This window comes from Lampetra fluviatilis, chromosome 21 (genome assembly GCF_964198595.1).
Source record: "Lampetra fluviatilis chromosome 21, kcLamFluv1.1, whole genome shotgun sequence".
NCBI lineage: Eukaryota > Metazoa > Chordata > Hyperoartia > Petromyzontiformes > Petromyzontidae > Lampetra > Lampetra fluviatilis.
The window spans coordinates 3575094-3585843 of NC_136295.1; positions in this window are offsets into that span (position 1 = coordinate 3575094).

Here is a 10750-nt window from a genome sequence, read left to right on the forward strand (position 1 = left end):
ACCCCAACAGGGAATCAGAACCCTGTTGTGCGATAGAATTAGTCATTGATGCTGCGTCATCAGCAGCCGCCAAGACCGGGACAGGCAATTCAGCAGGATGCCTGCACCGACCCGACCCCAGGAGGCATGCGCATTCGGGGGTGGTCGGCATGCGTGACAGGGCGTCCGCGTTGGTGTGGCGAACGCCCTTACGGTACGTGGTCTGAAAATCAAAATCCTGGAGAACCTCCAGCCATCGAGACAATTGTCCCGATGGTTGTTGGACTCGCAGGGCGTACTGTAGCGCTGCATGGTCTGTACGGACGGTGAAACACTGTCCGTACAGATACGGCCGGTACTGCTGGATGAAGTAGACAATTGCCAGCAGTTCCCGACGCGTGACACAATATCGTTGCTCCGCTGGAGACAACACTCGGCTACCGTACGCGACCACCCGTTCGACGCCCTCGACCACCTGGGACAGCACGCCCCCAATACCTGTGTTGCTCGCGTCAGTATCGAGCACAAAGGGTTTTGAAAAATCTGGATAAACCAGGGGAGGGGCATTAACCAGAGCGTCCCGAAGTGAGCGAAACGCAGCCTCCTCCTCCTGTCCCCAATGGAAACGGACCCCCTTTGACGTCAAAGCGTGCAGGGGTTTAGCAATGGTGGCAAAGTCCGCGACAAAGCGTCGGTAGTATGACGCGAAACCCACAAAGCTCCTGACCTCTCCCACCGAGGTGGGAGTCTGCCAGGAGCTGACGCACTGCGTTTTGGCGGGATCGGTAGCAATACCCGAGCGCCCTACGATGTGCCCCAAATAACGTACCGATTCGCGCAACAAATGACACTTTTGGGGTTTAAATTTCAAATTAGCAGCCCGCATTTTGAGGAAAACGGCCCGCAACCTCTGGAGATGCTCGTCGAATGTTCTGCTAAAGACGATAACGTCGTCCAAATAGATTAAACACGAATCCCACTGCAATCCAGCCAAAACCAATTCCATCAATCGCTGGAAAGTCGCCGGCGCCGAGTGTAATCCCATCGGCAACCGGTTAAATTGGAAGAGACCATGTGGCGTACGGAATGCGGTTTTAGGCTTAGATTCATCATCCAGAGGAAGCTGCCAGAATCCCGAAAGCAAATCCAATGTGGAGAAGAATCGCGCCCCCGCCAAGGCGTCGAGTGATTCATCAATACGGGGAAGCGGGTATGCGTCAGCAACGGAAATTTTGTTGAGGCGGCGAAAATCGACGCAAAACCGCAACGATCCATCCTGTTTCTTTACCAGAACGATCGGTGCTCCCCACGGGCTGGTAGAGGGAGAAATGATATCGGCGGCTAACATGTCATCAACAGCCGATTTGACATGGTCCTTCTCGGCGGGACTCAGCCGGAAGGGATTTTGGCGTATGGGCGCGCTGTCACCAGTATCAATATGGTGACGCAGCAAATGGGTGCAGCCCAGATCGAATTTGTTTTGACTAAACACATCGGCGAATTCGCGCAATAGTGTCCTAAGTTTTTGACGCTCTACATCCGACAGGTCCGTCGATCCCGCACAAAGCGCCTCAAGCCACCCTTCATCGGTGTCCGAATGTGGAGTCGGCAGAGTGGCAGCATGCACGTGATTTGCGACAGACTCCTCACAGGGCACCGGCGTTGCGTGAGCAAGCACGGTCCCCTGGGGAATTACCACGGCCTGCGACCCCACATTGAGGACCGCGATGAAGGGGTCCCCGTCCCCCCTTACAATGGTCTGAGCGGGAATCAAATGCGGCCCGCTAACCCCAGCCCTAGATGGGCCGAGCAGGACACCCTGGTCCCCAACACCCTTAGCGAAGGGCCTACGAAGCTTCAGGGGTACCAACATTTGTGCCCCTGGCGGCACGCGAACCGTCTGAACTACAAACGCGGGTACCGTCGCGAGCGCCGAACGATCCGTAGTAGGGGAAGGCAAAAACGCCATCCGCCGTCCCGACGGGAGTTCAATGCAACCCTGATTAATCATGATCCGAATCGGCATTTTGCCCAAGAAATCCGTCCCCAGCAGGCACGGAACCGCCAGCGAGGAGGACACAAAAATAGGGCCGGACAATTTAATATCACCGATCGAAATTTGCGCGCGAATCTGCCCCATGATACCCAGTGAGCCCCCGTTAGCAGCGTAGAATGGCACATTTACCGGTAGCAAGGGACGACTTTGGACAGGGAGAATGTTGTATATTAGTTCCGAAATGATGGTTGCCGACGCACCTGTATCGACGAGGATACGCACTTCGACCCCGTCAATATACCCTACTACGGCCGACGAGCCCGACGGCGCAGCTAGAACGCGATGGGCCAACACGGACCACTGGGCTGGTTCGAATTTGGTCCCCATAGTGGTTCGTGTTGGCCCCATGGTGTGCAATGTTGGCCCCCCGTTCGTTGCGGTGTGTACATGTGTAACGGGTGTGTGCTTTGGCCAAACATGTGGGGTGCCGCGACTCGCCGGGTCATGTCGGTGGAGCTTGGGAGGAGGAGGAGGAGGGCCGGCGTCCCGGCGAGGCGTCGTCCCCCGCTGTCGAGGGGAACGGCACCCCAAGGCGACGTGGCCCCGGACGCCGCAGTTATAGCAGCGCGGGAGCGCAGGTGGTGAAGACGGGCGGTCGGGGCGGGTCGGGCCATCCCGGTCCGCCCGCGCTCCCATCCGTTGCTGCTGTCGGAAGTCGGCGGCGTAGACCTCCTCCGTCGGTGAGGCGACGGCAGCCACCGTACGGCCGGCAGCTGCCCTGCTGGCCTTCCTTCGCTGCGACAGGAGGTTGGCGTGGAGGAGCCGCGCCGCTTGGAGGGAACCCATCTCCACGTCCTCCTGCGCGACGATGGCGACGTCCAGGTCGTCCGCCAGCAGAAGGATCTTCTCGGTGACCATGGCGTCGACGCCTTGGTCATCCATACGAGGGAAGGCCGTCTTTGCGAGCGCCAGAAGGCTGGTACGGTAGGCGAGGGGCGACTCCTTCGCACCCCGCTGGCGGTCGTAGAATCGCTGCCTACACTCCGCCGAGGGTCCGTAAACCCCAGCCAGCAATTGCAGCGCCATCTGAAGAGTAGAGCGCTTGTCCCTCGATGCGGACGTAAGAGCGGCGAGGGCGTCGCCGTCAAGGAGCGCCGGTAGTGCGCAGAGGGCTTCGTCGTCTGACCACCCCGCCATCTCTTGATGCGCGAGGAAGCGCCGCTGAAATCCCCCCCAGTCGCCCTCCTCAGCCACGAACTCCTTCAGCGGGGGTAGCCTTTGGTGTAGTGCCGCGACCGCCGTGGAGGGCCGCACTTTGATGTCCCCGCGACTCGGCCGAGCGTCAGCACGAACGGCAGCTGTAATCGCCTGTCGCGCAGATAGTGACGCTCCGTCCGAAGGCGGTGACGCGGCAGCTCCAGCGGAGTCGATGTCGGACCCCAAGTTGAGGTTGGCCACGCCCTCGGCAGCTGCTGCGGCGATGGCGGGACTTTCAAAAGTGCCGTCGGTAGAAATGGCGGGAAGGTGCAACGGCCGTCGGCTGTCCTCGCCTCGCGGTGGTCCAGCAGCCCCCAGCCGAGTGATGGTCTCGAGTGTGGCGGCAGCAGCGTATAGCAGCTCCGCCAACCTCGCGTGCGCCAGCCGCAGCCCGTCGGACAGCAACTCCCCTTCTTCCCGATGCCCCGGTAAGGACGCATTCGGTCCCGGCTGCTCGTTGGCCCCATCAGCCGTCTCTGGTACCGCACTTCCCGCGGTGTCCTCCGCCTCCTGCACCCCGGCCCGAGCTGTTCGGCGCGTGTCCATGTTCGTTGTTGTTTACTTCTGACGCCAGATGTAATACCGTCGAATACAGGTCGACACCCGGGGTTGAGGCACACTGAGGTTTATTACAACAACCGTCGTGACATACACACTTGAGGGGGTATCGGCCCCCTCACCCGTCTTTCTGAGGACACACCTCCTAGCTAACCCTAGCCTGCCTCAGAGTCCTCCTCTCGTGGACTAGGGGAGGCTATCTTGGCCCGACACTGGTCAGTCGGGCCCGGTACTCAGAGTCCAGACCAACACTGGCTCTGGCTCTGGCACCACGCCACTGGCTCGAGCCTGCGCGGTCCTGACAAGGACGGCGTAGCAGGGGGAGACCAGGGCTCTATCTCGGACGTCTTCCGTCTTCTCTTCTTAGCTAACCCAACTCTCCCTAGCCCCCCGATACATTCCCCTTTTATACATCCCCCTCCCTGAGGGGTGGGGCCCCGGGGGATCGTAACGTCCGAAGCGCGGACGTCGTAGAGGGCACCTGCCCGTGCACTGACGTAGCCCCGCCCACTGTGCTAGTTTCCCGTTGGATCCCATACATATCAGCTCGACACATATTTCTTCCGTAAGACCCCTACACAAGTCTCCGTCATCAGGTGGGACCGTCACAGCCGAATTAGCTGCATCAAGTTTCGGCTGTGACGGTCCCACCTGATGACGGAGACTTGTGTTGCCTCCGAAACGTCGTGATTTTTGTTTTATTTTATTTTCATTAATTTTGATGTTTTACCTACGTGACTTTACCGAAAAAACCTAAGAATATAAAGTAAAATAGTGCCTGTCAGATAAGATGGTCCAAAAAAGTGTAATTAAGTATTTTTTGCGTGGTTGATAACATCTTAGTAATCATTGGAAAGATGTTATCAACCACGCAAAAAAGACTTAATTACACTTTTTTGGACCATCTTATCTGACAGGCACTATTTTACTTTACCGAGTGTTAACATCCCCAGTTATTTTTTGGCAGTGCTCTCTTCATTGTTCAGCCAGCATTGGTATAAACATGGGCATTTTCGTTCTTTTGTCTATCATGTGTATCAGACCTCCCCTCCCCCCTCTCTGTCCATTGTGTTGGCGTGTGCAGCAGCAACCGCGTCCAAGCCGTTGTACTTAGCACTCCGTGCTGTCTTTGAGCCCCGCCCCCCTCCCTCCCCATAAGTTCCATTCATTGGCTACCACATTCTGATGAGCTCCCCCCCCCCTCTCCTCCCCCCTTCAACTTGCTTATAAGGGATTACTTCTTGAATCATTGCCTCACTTGATGCAGCTAATTCGGCTGTGACGGTCCCACCTGATGACGGAGACTTGTGTTGCCTCCGAAACGTCGTGATTTTTGTTTTTATTTTATTTTCATTAATTTTGATGTTTTACCTACGTGACTTTACCGAGAAAACCTAAGAATATCATCTCTGACAGTCTTTGTAGCAACAACACCAGAGCTAATACATACAAGATCTTCACGAGGCAGGAAGGGATTGATCATAGACTCAACCGCTGAAACCAAAGATATAACAGCAGCATTGCCTTTTGTAATTCTTGTTGCATCCAACTCTTTATGACCCCTCTCTTCATGTTGCATTCCAGCCATCATTTCACACTGCCTTGTGATTGCAGAACGTTCAGGATGAGACAGTATCCATCGCTGGACGGCACCTCTGTTTAATCTTATCCCAGTTATGCCGCCTTTGGTCTTTGAATCACGGTTGCAGGTTTGTTCTATTGCTTGGTCACAAGATATGGATGAGAACCAGTTAGCATCCTTACACTGTACTGTCCAGTTTCCTTTTGCAGTAACTTCTTCATAGCAGTGTGGATGAGTCTTTGGAAGATTGATCATCTCGACCCAATATGCTGATAGGTACCTTGCATAATTTTGGCGGTCATATGCAAAATACCATGCCAGCATACGTCTCACTGTTGCTAAGTGAAGGCTCCAGTCAGAGTCTCTGGTTGCTCTAATGAAACTCAGTAACAGTTGAACCTTTTCAATGTATGAGCTCCAAAGTCCAAAGGTGGGAATAACAGAGTTCATCTCATGTACATATCTATCATAGCAGGACAGCATATCTGATAATATGTCAGACACTGAGTTAGATGAAAATCCTGCCTCAGACTTGTACTCTCGTACTAGATCTTCCATGGCTGATATGTAACGAGTGTGCTGTTGCTCAGGAAGGGACTGAAGAAATGACCTCAACCGCAAGATATGCATTGCCTCAAATAGGAGTTTGTGTGCACGAATGCTACGGTTGTAGTGATGTCCACTAATGACTCCATTTATTGAACCAACAGCTACGACATTTGATTCAATCAGCATATCCTGTAGTCCTGCTTCTTTGAAACGTTTGCCTATCACTGCCATAAAGGACATGGCTGTGTGGAACTCACCTTAATCGAGCTTGATCGCCGCTATCAGATGAAGCTGCACTGCTTACGTCCTCCATGTTTACATGTGCGTAGTGATATTGGCTTGATTTTGGCTCTGACCTACTTACATTTTCGATGCTGATTGGTTGAAAATCTAGCTCAACAGTTTTATATGTCTCAATACGCAGTCAATATAGTGCGCCAATAAATTACACTTTTCTCATTAACTGCAGGATAATGCGTGGAGAACTTTTTGCTTGGATACCTTTTATTAACGTTGAACATATTGAGCAAAATAAAAAGTAGTGCCCCGTTTGTCGGAACGAAACTGAACGATACAGCTCACGTACAGCGGCCTAATAGGCGGTAACACCAAGCGTGGACCGATCTCCATCTGCATTGGATAGTGTTTATTAGTAATAAAATAATAAAAATAAAACATAATAAAATAATTCTCACGACGTTTCGGCTACAACGCAAGCAGCCGTCTTCAGGTGAAGAATGAGACACTGTCAAGCTAGGAGCTTATATATAAGCTGAGTTGGAGGTGGAAGAAGAAGAGAGCCTTAACAAAAGAATGTGCATATCAAGAGGAATTTAGCATATTCATGGGAAATGCGTAGGAGGTGGGCGGGGGGGTTTCAAAGTCATATTATGCCCATGCATTATGCAGGATCAGCAGCACCAAGGAAGGGTGCAGGGAGTAGCATTAACAAAGGAAAGGAATGTTAATAGTATGTAGCTGCAGTTACTAAACAACCACGTAGAAAACTAAAGTATAAACTACATAAAAAACTAAAGTATAAACTGCATAGCACCATCAGTAAATTTACTATACTCTACAATAAGCTGAGTTGCTAACAGCAAGTAATACATTACAATTCTACGTCGTAAAAATTATATAATATGCTTCCATCTAAACTTTATTCTCTTACATCACACGAGCATACACCGTACTGCCATAGATAAACCCAACATTAAATTATATACTGTCTTGTTATAACACTATGTATTATTCTACCCACCCTAATGTGTATCACACTGCTATATGTTTACTATACAATTACGATACTATATATTACTTTGTACATTGTATTAAGCATATCAATGTTATACTATTTGTTATTATACACTATACCAGGGGTCCTCAAACTACGGCCCGCGGGCCACATGCGGCCCGCCGAGGACATTTATCCGGCCCATGGTCACTAATTGGGCTGCGCTTGTGAGCACTAATTGGGCTGCGCTGGTGAGCACTAATTGGGCTGCGCTGGTGAGCACTCATTGGGCTGCGGTGGTGGGCACTGATTGGGCTGCGGTGGCGAGCACTGATTTGGCTGCGCTGGTGAGCACTGATTGAGCTGCGGCGGTGGGCACTCATTGGGCTGCGCTGGTGAATGGGTCAATGGGCCAATTGACTGGACTTGCCCCCCAGGTCTAAGGCTGCCAGCCCTCCCCTGGCTGCGCTTGACTGGCTCCCCCTCCCTCAGCTCCCTCACTTGCCCCTCGGCTCCACTCCCAGTGATATTCCTGTGTGCTGGGGATGTACTGCGATCTGTGAACAAAACTGCAGGTGTAATTAACTTTTTAATGACACCCGCACCAGTGTGAGCCTGGGGTAAAAGCGGAGTTCCCCCAATCAGACTGCATTGATGGGCAGTGCAGTCTGTATGTCTCTGTGTGGGCAAAGTTATTGCTGGTATATTGTTTTTGTAGCGCTGTATATATATATTGGTATTTTACTAATAGCAATTTTGACTCCCTAGGAAACTGATGTCAAGAAAGAGAAAAATTGACTCGGAGTGTAGGATATTCAAAGAACAGTGGACTTATGATTACTTTTTCATGCAGTACAAGGAAAGAGCTGTGTGTCTGATATGCCAGAATATAGTGTATGTGTTCAAAGAATACAATTTACGTCGACACTATGAAACTCAACATAAAGATAAATATGATTGTTTGGTCGGAGAAGTGAGAAAAGATAAAATATTAAATCTGAAAAATACATTAACAACTCAGCAAAATACTTTTGTGAAGCAGAAGCAGCTAATATTTCATCACTGCGAGCAAGTTTTCAAGTTGCCAAGCTAATAGCGTGCACTGGCAGACCATTCGTGGAGGGAGAATTTGTTAAAGAATGCCTTATTTCTGTTGCCAAAGAGATGTGTCCAGAGAAGGCCGATTTATTTAGTACAGTGAGTCTTTCAGGACCTACAATTACACGGAGGATTGAAGAAATGGGAGACAATATGCATCAGCATTTGCAAAACTCCACAAAAAAACTTTCCTATTTTTCCTTGGCACTCGACGAAATCAATGATGTTCGTGATTCTGCACAACTTCTAATTTTTATTCGTGGGATGAATGACTATTTCGAAGTCACAGAAGAGCTTGCTGCACTGCAAAGCATCAAAGGAACAACTACAGGAGAGGATATCTATGAAAAGGTTTGCCAAACTGTGAATGGTTTGGAGCTGAATTGGGCTAAACTAGCCAGTGTGACAACTGATGGTGCTCCTAGCATGGTGGGGTCTAAGAGAGGAGTAATTGCTCGCATTAACCAAGAGATGGACAAACATAACCATTCTCATCCAATAGCCATACACTGCCTCATCCACCAACAAGCGCTGTGTAGTAAATCACTGAAGTGGAACTCTGTTATGAAAATTGTGGTATCTTGTGTTAACTTCATTAGAGCTCATGCAGACAATTTCAGGAATTTCTGTCTGAACTAAATGTTGACTATGAAGATGTTCTGTACCACACAGAAGTCCGTTGGCTGAGTCGAGGGAGAGTTTTGAAACGTTTCTATGACTTACTTCCACAGATTACAGCTTTTCTGCTTTCAAAAAACAAAGAAGTACCAGAGCTCAATGATGCAGAATGGAAATGGCACCTTGCCTTTCTGACAGATGTAACAGAGCTACTCAACAGTTTCAATGTGCAACTTCAAGGAAAGGGGAAGCTCCTCTGTGATATGCAATCACATGTCAAAGCATTTGAAGTAAAATTAGGCCTCCTCATCAAACAAGTTAAGGAGGAAAACTTCTGCCATGTCCCCACAACTCAAAATCTGTTAGCGGAAAAACCATTGGTTGCAATTCCCAAACAAAACATGTGTGGATTCACTGGAAAAATTGCAAAAGGAGTTCCAATTTAGATTTAAAGAGCTTCATCTCCATGAACAGGACATACAGCTTTTCCGTAACCCATTTTCTATTGACATTGAAAATGTGGATACAATTTACCAAATGGAACTGGCTGAACTGCAGAATTGTGACTCTCTGAAAGACGCATTCAAGTCAAGCAGCCTTCATAATTTCTATGCATCTCTCCCCTCTGAGACATATCCTCATCTCAGGAACCATGCACTCAAAATGGCAACCATCTTTGGCAGCACTTATGTCTGTGAACAGACTTTTTCCAGAATGAAACATTTGAAATCTCCAACCAGATCTAGACTAACGGATGCACACTTGCATCACTTGTTACGACTAGCAGTGACAAATATGGAACCGTACATTGACCATCTCATTAGCCAAAAGCAGTCCCATAGTTCCCATTGAAATACTGGCAAGTTTGTTGATTTAACTTTACTTGTTCTTCATTTTAAATATTGTATTTGTTCCCGTTTTGTTTCTTCACTTCAAAATAAGATATATGCAGTGTGCATAGGAATTTGTTCATAGTTTTTTTAAACTATAGTCCGGCCCTCCAACGGTCTGAGGGACAGTGAACTGGCCCCCTGTTTAAAAAGTTTGAGGACCCCTGCATTATACCATTGACCGTCGTGTCAATGGGTGAGTCGTGGGGGATTATTGTGTCCGTCCGTCGTGCATCAAAAAAGTGGGAATGGGGCTGGGTGGAGAGGGGAGGGGCTGGGTGGGGGATGGGGCTGGGTGGGGAGGGGCTGGTCACCCCGTGGTGCCCTTATAAAACTCAACGTTTAACCTACTCACGCCGACTTGTGCCCGCCCTCACAGTCGGGCATATTTGCGGAATACATCACGCCGCTGTTGACCCTGGCCATTGACCGAGCAACCCAACCTTCCTACCAGCTCCCTCCGCAGGAATGTGTTCTCTGGGTGGTCCAATTTCCTCCGACATTAAAAGTTGTCCAAACGTCCCAATATAGGATCACAGAGCTTGGGCAATTGTTGGCGCCCGTTCTGGCTGCCTTCCCCTCCCCTCGTCTGTGGTTTACCACACCAATGTATACGGGAAGTATGCATTACACATTTTGACTTTAAAGTCTCAGATTTTATTATACAATTACAAATATACACACTTTATGCACATGTGCTGTAATATGCACAAAAGAGGCCGTCTCCACATGTACACATGGATTGTGGCTTCGTGGGTCAGCTGTTTAAGACATCCTACACCATTTAACAGAATTCTGCCGTTGCAGGACACCGTATTTCTCCACTCTCTGATGTTGTAGCTGCTAATGCCTATTAAACCATCTAATGATGTACCAATTTGTTGTGGTTTTGATCATTTAATTGCATCATGAATGCAATAATCATTTAAATTCGTCTAATGTGCTGTAACTAGGTGGGCTAATAGTGGGGAAAACTGGTCTGGCTAGCT